The 11,501-nt window shown below is 41.2% G+C and overlaps 1 long non-coding RNA gene across 1 annotated transcript; it reads left to right on the forward strand.

The window, feature by feature from the left end:
• Positions 1-7,722: 7,722 nt before the first annotated feature.
• LOC126927876 (uncharacterized) lies at positions 7,723-11,501 on the forward strand. Its single transcript, XR_007716000.1, has 4 exons — positions 7,723-8,717; positions 10,763-10,998; positions 11,201-11,302; positions 11,377-11,501. It is a non-coding gene; the product is annotated as an uncharacterized LOC126927876 (long non-coding RNA).

The raw sequence follows: 11,501 nt of genomic DNA on the forward strand, positions 1-11,501 counted from the left end.
GGAAATGTTCGGTCCCAATCGGAACACTCAACACGTTATCGACGACCTCGAAACGCTACATCACGGCCACGATCACCTCCATTGACGGCACATACGAACGCAACTTGACGTTTCTAATCATACCGACTATCGCGTCTTGGGTCCCAAATCAACCCGTAGATCGCTCAACGATACAGATACCTAGGAATCTCCAATTAGCCGATCCAAGATTCCATAGACCTGCTCCGATCGAAATATTGTTGAGCGCCGGACCAACACTAGCATCACTCTGTGTCGGCCAACTTGATATCAGTCAAGCAAACGGGCCCGACTTGCGTCTGCAAAAAACGCGATTCGGATGGGTCATCGGACTCATTAGCATACGCATTTCACGCCTCCACGACGGCTTTACAGGTGGACCTCGCCCGTTTTTGGGAAATCGACGAGGGACCGCCCACCGCACACATTTCGGAAACGGAACGACAGTGCGAGGAGCACTTTCGAAATCACGTTCAACGCATCAACGACGGGCGATACGTTGTCGCTCTCCCATTCAACGAAACAACTCCTCCGCTTGGATCCTCGAAAGCCATGGCAATGAAGCGACTCACTTCCCTCTGCCGTCGATTCCAACGAGACAAACAATTCGAAGCCGACTAACACGCCGTAATAGAAGAATACTTGGAATTAGGACATATGACGAAGATTACCACGGACCACTGCACGGACGACGGATATTTTCTGCCACATCACGGCGTGATCAAAGAATCCAGCCGGACTACAAAACTCCGAGTTGTGTTTGACGGATCTGCACCAACCACCACCGGAGTTTCATTAAACGACGTACTTCATACGGACCGAAACTACAAGACGACATATTTCTTATCCTTTTAAGATTTCGTTCTCATCAGTACGTCATTACAGGCGATGTCGAAAAAATGTATCGACAATTTCTTGTGCGTCCAGAGGATCGGAAATTCCAACAAATTTTGTGGCGCAACTCTGATGGAGAAGTTGACATATATCAACTTAACACAGTGACATGCGGGCTGTCAGCGGCCCCCTATCTAGCCATTCGGTGCCTCAAACAACTGGCAGACGACGAGGGTCATCGATACCCACGAGCAGCGATGGTCTTACAGCGAGACTTCTACGTCGACGATGTTCTCACAGGAGCTGATACAAAGGACGAGGCACAATCACTGAGAACGGAGCTCATAGAATTGCTTAAACTAGCCAGCTTAAACATTCGAAAATGGGCAGCGAACGACCGGGAACTGCTACGAGGACTTTCCGAGCAGGACATAAACGATAAGCTGCGACTAGGCGAATCGCAAACTTTCAAAACTCTGGGTGTTGTTTGGAATTCCTTTGACGATTCGATCCTATATTCCGTCAAAATCAATCCTACCGCCTCTCGAATTACGAAGAGAACAATCAGCTCCGAAATTGCCAAGATCTACGACCCTCTTGGATTACTGGCACCAGTGATCGTTCGCGCTAAGATGTTGCTCCAACGACTTTGGACTTTAAAACTTGACTGGGACGAGTCTCTTCCGGCTGACGTACACACAGAAAAGAGAAAATATTATTCACAGCTACCTTTGCTAAATAACGTGAAGTTTCCACGTAAAACTATAATCAAGACCGCAACGGAAATTGAATTACACGGATTCTGCGACGCCAGCGAAAGGGCGTATGGGGCATGTGTCTACCTTCGCACTATCACTCCGGATGGTCATGTCTGGACACGACTCCTCACTGCAAGGTCAAAGGTGGCTCCACTCAAATCACAAACCATTCCAAGGCTGGAACTGTGTGGAGCACTTCTTCTCACATCATTGGCCACTACAGTCCTTCAAGCCTTACCAAGCAACATTTCTCGGACCGTTTACTGGACTGATTCTACAATCGTTCTACATTGGATTAATACATCACCCCATACGCTAAAAACCTTCGTCGCGAATCGTGTGACAGAGATTCAACAGAAGACTCACACCTCCGATTGGCGCCACATTCCCACTACCGATAACCCTGCAGATCTCATATCTCGAGGCCAATCACGCGAAGACTTCCTGCGATCAACCATTTGGCAACATGGACCGGAAACGCTCCAACAACCTGAAAAATACTGGCCGACGTGGAACCCGGTACCATTAGCTGAAATACCAGAGCAGAAGAAGGCAACATGTCTGTCCGTGACTCCACTTGACCACAGTCTACTGGAGAGATTTTCTTCTTGGCCCAAGCTGATAAGAATTGCCGCTCGTTGCCTCCGATGGAGACGAAAACAGGATCCGGGGGGACCTCTAACCACACATGATTTAACCAATGCGCATAACAAATTGGTCAAATTGTTACAGCTCTGCTATTTTCCAGATGAAATACGTACTCTCCGAACAGATCGAAATTCTGCAGTGAAGGGGAAGCTGCAACGACTCAATCCATTTCTGGACAAGGACGAGATATTGCGAGTCGGAGGCCGACTCAGTCACTCACCAATGCCCTTCACTCGGAAACACCCAATCATTCTACCCAAATCCTCAGTTACAGCACTCATTATCGAGCATGAACACCTCCTAAATCTCCACTCCGGAACTCAAGCTACCTTATATGCCTTAAGGAGACCTTATTGGCCTATCGACGGCCGTAGTCAAGTTTGGAGCACGCTGAAGAAGTGCGTACGTTGCTGCCGAGCCAATCCACCTCCAGTGGATTACGTAATGGGCGACCTTCCAGCTGCACGGATAACGGAATCTCGTCCATTTACCAACGTCGGAATTGATTATTGCGGACCGTTCTACATCAAGAAACGAAAGGATTGCAACCGACGCAAAATCAAGGTATATGTAGCAATCTTCGTATGTCTTGCAGTTAAAGCAGTCCACCTCGAGCTGGTCACCGATCTCACTAGCGAGGCCTTCATTGCTGCTCTGCGAAGATTCATCGCTCGCCGAGGATTCTGTGTAACAATTTATTCTGACAACGGTACCAACTTCGTTGGCGCCAACAACGAATTACGAGAGCTCCGAAACCTCCTGCAGTCCGACGATCATAATGTAAAAGTTCAGTCCTTTTTAGCCGATCGACGGATCGAATGGCACTTCATTCCTCCCAACTCACCTCACTTTAGCGGGTTGTGGGAGGCTGCGGTGAAGTCCTTCAAACGACATCTCAGACGTGTCGCAGGTAACGAGCTCTTAAGATTTGAAAACTTTAACACACTCATCATTCAAATCGAGTCTATCCACAACTCCCGTCCTCTGACTCCAATAACATCTGACCAAAACGATCTTCTTGTCCTTACTCCCGGTCACTTCCTCATCGGAGATGCATTAACAAGCTTTCGAGAACGAGATTTCCAGGACACTCCATCCAATCGTCTCTCCAGCTGGCAACACATTCAAAGGGTCAAGCAACATTTCTGGCGCCGCTGGCATCGAGAGTACCTGAACGAGCTGAACATCCGAAACAAATGGAGCAAGGGCAGTCACAACATCCGAGAAGGCACCGTTGTAGTCCTCAGGGAGGATAACGTACCATCCATGCAATGGCCTTTGGGCCGCGTGATCAAGGCCCATCCAAGAGGAGTCGACGGAATCATACGGACCGCTACCGTGCAGACGGCAACAACTACCCTGGATCGTGGCGTCAAAAGACTGGTCCCCTTACCCATTCACCCAGATCCAAACGAGTCCGACCACCCACACGGAGCGAAGGAGATCCGCCAGCGACGCACCTGACTCCACACCATATCATTTGATCGGTACCCTCTCAACGGGGGGAGGATGTTACGCCACGAGGCTTACCACAGGCTGTATTTTCTAACCGTCGCTCGCGGCCCTACAATGTCGCAGTCAGATCGCTTTATCTGACCGCCGGATCATATACAATGTATCGACGAGCGCATAGCTGTCGCCAAGCAGCGAGTTTTCGAAACGTCGAATTTCGTCCGTTACGTTTTCCACGCAAGAATAGACATACGTGATCATAGGCGCGAACGGTGGCGTGACCTAAGTAGAGTGGGGGTCGTCTTAAAAATGAGACAAAGAAATCATCTAAAGTCGGCTAGTTCCTTGTGACACGTCGAACGTTACACATTGAATCGAATCTAGCACATAACGCCTGTCTCAAGCTGCGAAGTGCGATAGGTCTCGTTATAAGCAAACCGCTAAACAAACCTTGACTGTTATCTTTTTCGTTTTTAATTGTTGATCTTTGACTGAACTTGTTGTTTCGTTATTTTTATTAATCTTTTATCAACCAACCCAGTATAGTTGTTACATATACACTCAAACCTAACCACCTCTATTCTCGTAATAGAAATAGGGGATCAATCAGTTCGTGGCGTCGATTGTTTAATCGTAACGAGAATTTACGACTCTCGTTGACGCGTTATCCAGCGATCGCGTCTCTCCGCGAACGGTTGAAACAATTTGCATGAGCATTCTGCTTTTTACCCGTACATTTAGATTAAAATCGTTTTCACTATTGATCGATGGAAGAATAATCCTTACCGATCACACACATGTTCTTTACAATGTATCGTTAACAACACTGTTCGACAATCAACTAATGACGAATCAATAATAAAAAATGCGTTTCAATGACACAACCGGCTAGACGAATTCGCGAGCTTCAGAGTGCGAATTTCAACTGAGTACTGACGCCTTCCTGTTGGGTTCCACGTTAAAAACCGAGCGTTGGTGAACTTTATATTTAGAATTCTCTCTTCATGCACGAGAGCTTTTGACTACACTTTTGCGACTGCCGCTTCTTTCGCGGTATTAATCTCAACAACAAACTTTGTTTTTTGTTTGTTCGACATTCTGACTTATTCTATTCTCATTTTTGGAATACGGATATTCATGCGAAATATTTGTTTCACTCGCTAAATGTAGTAATTTTATAGTTCATATATTTGAAAAGTTCGTAGTGAAATTCAAATAAAATGTATTTTCGTAGAATTGACATTCTATCGAATATAAAATACAATACTGCTTCATATAAATTAAATTTATGAAATCTCTAAAAGGTATAAATTAACCCCTTCAAATTTTATCGCAATCGATTACAGAGCTTATCAATTCTCGGAAATGTTGCGAACTTTTCAAACATCTTCATATTTTTATATACGTTTTATATGATTGTGTAATTATTTGGATTTTTCTATATTTCTCAGAACCGTATAAATATCCGTGATCTACGTATTTGATTGCTATATTTTCTAAAACTCTATATGTCATGCGATAATTTATGTAATATATCGTGTAGTCGTTCGTAATCGATATGTAATCGTACGCAATATATTGCGGTGTATAGAATGAAAGTACAAAACAGGATTAAAGTTCAAGTACGAAAATACGTACGACGACCTGTCTGTAACGTTATAATTAACTCGTTGTTTACAATATAAAAAATTGAAATGGAGTAAGAATTATCGAATTGTCTGAGTTCACGAAATTCGACATGGCGATAGAAATATGCGTTATCGCGTGTTGTTTCGAATCGGCATGCCCTTGTGCCTAATAATCGAAGGTCGAAAAGCGATAAAGGTCATTACATTTGGACTAATTTAACGAATCTCTGAGTAGATTTTTTACCATAAGCAAAAGCACGTACGCCACGAAACGATTTCGTCGTTCGCGATATCTGTCTTCATTTTTATTTGCGTGTCTGTTTTTCTCGACTTAACGCGTGTCAACAAAATAATTACGAATTAGACCCCTTGATCCGTGGATAAAAGAGCTTCGATGCACGTTTATAGACTATACAAACGAATCGCACGTTTCGCTTTGAAAAATAAAACGTATTGAAAACGGAAGTTTTTCAACCCAAACAATCGGATTATATACCGATGTATGTATATTGTTTTATAATTCAAAGTGCAGCTTCGAGTGTCGTATTTACCAAACTGTTGCACGCGATACACGATCAATACCGATCATTCGCGTATACCGAACGATGTACTATCACCTATCGAGAATCCCCATGAAACCAGCTTTAACCGTTGGTACGTTGACCTGAAACGTGTCGTCACTCGATTTATTATTCAAGCGTTGAATTGTAACAACGCATGTACTCTCGCCACGCTACGGCTACCAACGTATGCGTGAATACTAAATTATTCCATGGAATATCGTGTCGATAATATTTATTTATCTATGAACAAATGGCAATGAAATTTGTAACGTCAGAATACAGTAATTAATTATGAAAATTGCGTTACGTCTTCGCGAAGATTCATCACGGTCATTTCCATATGCTGTCATGCGCAGGATAAGAACAAGCTCAGTGGCAGAAAATCAATAATCGGTCTTGTGGAGAAAACCATTTTGTTGCATTGGAACATGCGCTGTAACGTCAGCTACCACTACATCGCATTTCACCAAATTTGCCAAAGAATTTCGTTAAAAAAAAAAAAAAAAAGGAAAAAGAAAAATTGAACTGACAGCTACTTGAACTAGATAAAACAAAATAATTTCTGGAACTCATCGTACTCGAAAACTCTTGTCAGAATTTTACGATAGAGAGGAGCTTAAATTATTGAAGCTTTATAAAATTCGAAAGCACTTGAGTTTGATAAGATGAGATACTCGTGGGACCTGGTACGATCGTTTAGTTACTGAGATATAGAAAAAAGAAACGAAACTTTTGATAAGAAACCACCGTGCTCTGAATGAAAACAACAAGTTTATCAATTTTAAGTTATTTGTTACATGCTGAATTTTCATTCGTCGCACGCGTTTCGAACATACGACACGGATATCTATTTAAATCGTGTTTTATTTATAGTCACCACTCCTATTACAAGTGGAGATCACAGATTCGTGAAACCGTGGCCTGGTTTCGTGGTAATTTCGGTGTAATAGCTAAAGATCTAGCTGACACGAATCGAGAAATTCAAAGAGAACGAGCGAAAAAGCGTAATGCGTTTCAATGAGAAAAACAAACGATGAAAAAAGCCATTATTTCATCCGGTATTTCCGCAGGTGGCATTTTTTAATTTCGTTTGCATATTGCATTTCCATGCAATTTTTTATGACGACTGTTGCATTGCATAACGCACAGTAATCCGATGCTTTCGTTTTCGATAGATAAGAAATAAATAACGTTTCCCATCGAATGTTTCGCAACCTGATTACCGATTGAATTGCTATTCAATAACATCGTCACCTATCGAATATATCGAACATGTTGTGATTGTACGAGTAAATAATATCAATTAGATGAAACTCATATTACTAGTGTTCCATTTAATCGATTTACCTTGGCGCTGTTCTTCGACGCTTGGTGCCATCGTATCAGCGCACGGCGCAGTCTCCTTTTGTATAGTCGACGTATTGATCGCGTTCACCGCTTGTGTTACGATCGATTTGTTCGTTTCTTCTTGGAAAAAGCCGGCTTGCAGTGCAAGTTTCCTCACGGCCAGACAGTAACCCAGAATCGGTGCCGCCAACAGGTCGAGACAAGCGGCAACCCAGGGCATAACCCGACGGTGAACTATTCAAATTGGGGTCTTTGGTTTCCCTTCAGGAAAACACAAGTCATCAGGTAGACCAGTCGAGAAGTCGATAATTACAGGAAGAGAATGAAAGTGATCCTGGTAACGCTTTTGCTTGAAATATCCAGCAAACAAGAGCCCTCTATTTGTATAAAATACTCGGAAACAGTGGTCTATTGCTAGTCTCCTTTTTACCCGTTTTGCTGCTCAATCTTCGACTAGAGTCCTTCCGAAAAATGATCGCTACTTGTGTGCCGTATTATGGACAACAGGTCCTCCCTCATTCCAATTTGCTTGATCCTCACCTCTGGAGCCAGTTTGCGTGCTTCTTTGCCTATGCTCGAAGAAAAGCCCAGTTCTCCGATTTTGTCCTCTTCTTTGGTTAAATCTTCTTTTACCCTCGATTCACTTGATTGTTTGATCGTCGACGATCTATCTATCACGTTACGATGTACCTTTATAAATATTGTCGATACAGACGTTGCCCGACTCTGCGCACGCGCTGCCACAAGTATATCCTAGTAGTTTACATAGTCACGGTGCTGCCTCACCGTTTTCCAGCACACTGGTGTTCCCTTCTCGCCACCACTTCAACTCTGCTTTGGTTATGTATATTTATATGTAAGGTATTCCTTACCCTTTTTAGCTCCTTTTCTCTCCCTTTACCGCTCACGACAACGTGGTTTCACACGGACAATCTGTGGAGTTGCCTCTGCAGAATCAGTTCTCGTACAACCGGTTTACCAGATTAATTTTATCCACCAAAGACCTTCGAATATAACTGCCGACTCTCTATTGTCTGATTCTAATCTCTGCGTTTGTTGATGTTTTGTTCACTGTATGTTGCGTGCAAATCCGCCTAACGTTCTGTAACTGAAGTTATACGAAAGTGTTTAAAAGTCAAAGTGAAAACGAAGTAAAATTGTGAAGTGAAAACGGTCGTCTCTAGTCAGATCGAGGTGGTACTAGCGACTGATATTCCCCCATTTGCTGCAGCTTTTAGCAACATCGATCCGGACCTGGTAGGCTCCCTCTGTTGAAACTGGCCAATCAACGATTCGCTTACCCCACTACTAGTATACAGCAATCATATTGGGGACACGTCGAATGTATTTACGTTTGAGGACAAAACGTCGATATTTACTGGGCCACTGCAACCTTAGACAATGCGACTTTTTACATAATATTTTACAAATCTGCGTGAAAATATCAACAGCGGTCATGGAGGAATCTGGTAGAATCTTTATTATATAACATCGTACAATGTCTAAACTATAATTTCGACAGACGCGAGCTACGTTCCACCAAATTCGAATCACCGTTATAGTGCTCTTTACGTTTATTTTGGTCGATTAACTATAATCGCTTTACTTAGACATTATTATAGACATTACTTAGACATTGTATTATAAAAACTAGTCTAATTTGGACCATTAACGTATTAATTCTTGAAACGATGACAACATAGAATTTCGTTCTTAAGTGTACAATTGTACACGCCTTCAGTTCACACGAACTGATACCAGAATCATTCTTTCCTCTCGTTCCATCATTGGACCTTATGCCTCATAAATTGTTACCGTAACGTATCACGTAATTCATAATTGCACGGCTTAAGCATTTTACTCTTGCTTCCTGGGTAACAGTTTCGACGTCACCCAAGTATTATTTATTGCAGGCAATAGATTAGATAATACATGATTCGGACTGAAAACAGGATTGCAATAACAAATGATAATTATTTACAATCTACTTGGATGAAAAGATGCAAGCTTTGAATATCATTTCTTTTGCAATTATGCGACGATTGAAATAATATTTGCTTTGATCGGTATCTAACGTTCACAAATCGACCTTCTCATTTTTCTTCGTTCGTTAACCGACCAAAGTCCACGTTTGTTTCTTCTATTTCTCCGATGATATTTAGCGAACATGAGCGGTCAGACTCGTGTACTTCACATTCAGCGTCATTTAATTCAGTCGGTGAATGGTAACGCGTTATTACCCTGTGAAATTGCAGCAGGTACAGTCTAATACGGCATAAATTATGGAAATAGTTCGCACACTGATGTGGATTTGAATCATACGATTTCTTAGTATTGATTCTCTAAGTTTGATTATAATGTATGTTTATTGCTGCGTCTAGTTTATTGAAAAGTACACATTTTTATGTGACAGAAGATCTGTAATCATACGATTTGCGTAATTATCGGAGAAATGAATCAGAGTATCTTGTGATTTATATAGATAGCTAAAATTAAGGCAGTCGTTATCGTTGTATATGAAGAATATTATTATCTGTTAGGGGATGATGAATGATTTGAATGAATTCGTGGAAGATCTAAATTAGTCGAGGAAACATTGGCTTTGGAACAATTTTCCTATATTGTCTTGTTGCCAAATAAAACGTGCATTGTACAGGTTGGAAATTTTTCCTGAAATTAATGATAGTTTTGTCTCAAACTTTTTTTTAAACCTAGTATAATGCAATATTTTCTACAGTTGCATAAACGTGACATTTGGTACACGTGATTCACGCATACTTTCCGCCGACGCGAGTTTAGTCTGTGTTGCAATTTTTTGCAGTAATACAACACTTGTTCGAGGCTGTGAGTTAGCATAGCTTTTGCTGAATACTTATCGTCTACAAACAAGAAAGATTTTTGCACACGTCAAATACGTCCGTGACTTTCATCACGATATGGAAGATTCCGACTTTTCTTTGCATACGCAAAACGATATCAGAATATTAAAATCCACGAATTTCCTTACACGTGATAAACGTGTGCCTCGAACGGCGCGTGATAAAATGATGATAGAGGTCATGAACGATCGAGGGTAGCATGAAATGAACTCTAAGTTCTATAACTAAATCGGCACACATGAATCGTTAACGTAACTCAATTGAGAAGAGAGCGTCGAATCGTCTAGAAACACTCGTACTCCTGTTCCAAAAGCGTTAGTGCCAAGAAGGTGCGCTTTGTCGTTCAATTATTATAAATAGAATAATGCTCCCAACCATCCGTTGTATTATCGCGTTGTTAAGTTACTTGTAAAGTCTACCGATTCTTTCGAATATCGTTTTAAGGCTCTTAGTTTCCATATAGTACTATTTTTGCAAGCATTTGTAAAACGTTATCGATGAAATCCAAGATTATCTTATTTTTGGAATCTCGAGCGATATTTAAATCGCTCGAGATTACTCTAAATATATTTTGACATAGTAAAAATAAATTTTAATTCAAATTTCCCGCATAACGCCACTTTCTTAATTGCTAGTTTCCATCTGAACACGGAAGATGGCAGGACGGTTCCTAATCAATACAAATTGATTGTTTGATGCGTATGAAGCTGTTTTACCTTTCCCTACGATAGTGGCGCTGCGTGATATTCTCAATGTTATCATTCATCATATCGATATAATGTGGCGTTTACACTTTGGACACTTTTTGAAGCGACTGTGTTGTGTTTGAATGCGATCTGCGATTTAAACGAAGAAAGATTTCTTGCAAAAGGTACACAATATCATCATATTTTTGTTTGTATTATTCTTTTATACTGAACTTTTCCCCTGCATAGAAATGAAGAATTTGTAGGTTATGTTATTTATTGTATTTACATATATCGCGTAGTATGAAAAATATATAAATCATATGTATATGTTTTTACTTGTATGTTGGAATATATTGCTTAATTTTTGTTTAAACATTGTTACAGTTGGTTGGGCGTCGTGGCAAAATGTTCAAGGCTTCGGAGAACCTCCTACAGTAAAGTCACAAATTTTGAACCTTATTAGGTCCATACGAACGGTGGCATGAAGTAATTACATACAAATTATTTTAATTCGTTTGATAATAAATTTAAATATAACACAAATATGTTGTTTGTTGCAGTTCCATTGATATTCCTAAATATCGTAACAATAATTGTGAATAATTGGTGCTTGGGTGAAAGAAACGATTGATGGTGTAAATAAAAGGACAATGAGCTGTGAAAAGTGATGTACATAAACGCAAAA

Source organism: Bombus affinis, unplaced genomic scaffold (genome assembly GCF_024516045.1).
Source record: "Bombus affinis isolate iyBomAffi1 unplaced genomic scaffold, iyBomAffi1.2 ctg00000290.1, whole genome shotgun sequence".
NCBI lineage: Eukaryota > Metazoa > Arthropoda > Insecta > Hymenoptera > Apidae > Bombus > Bombus affinis.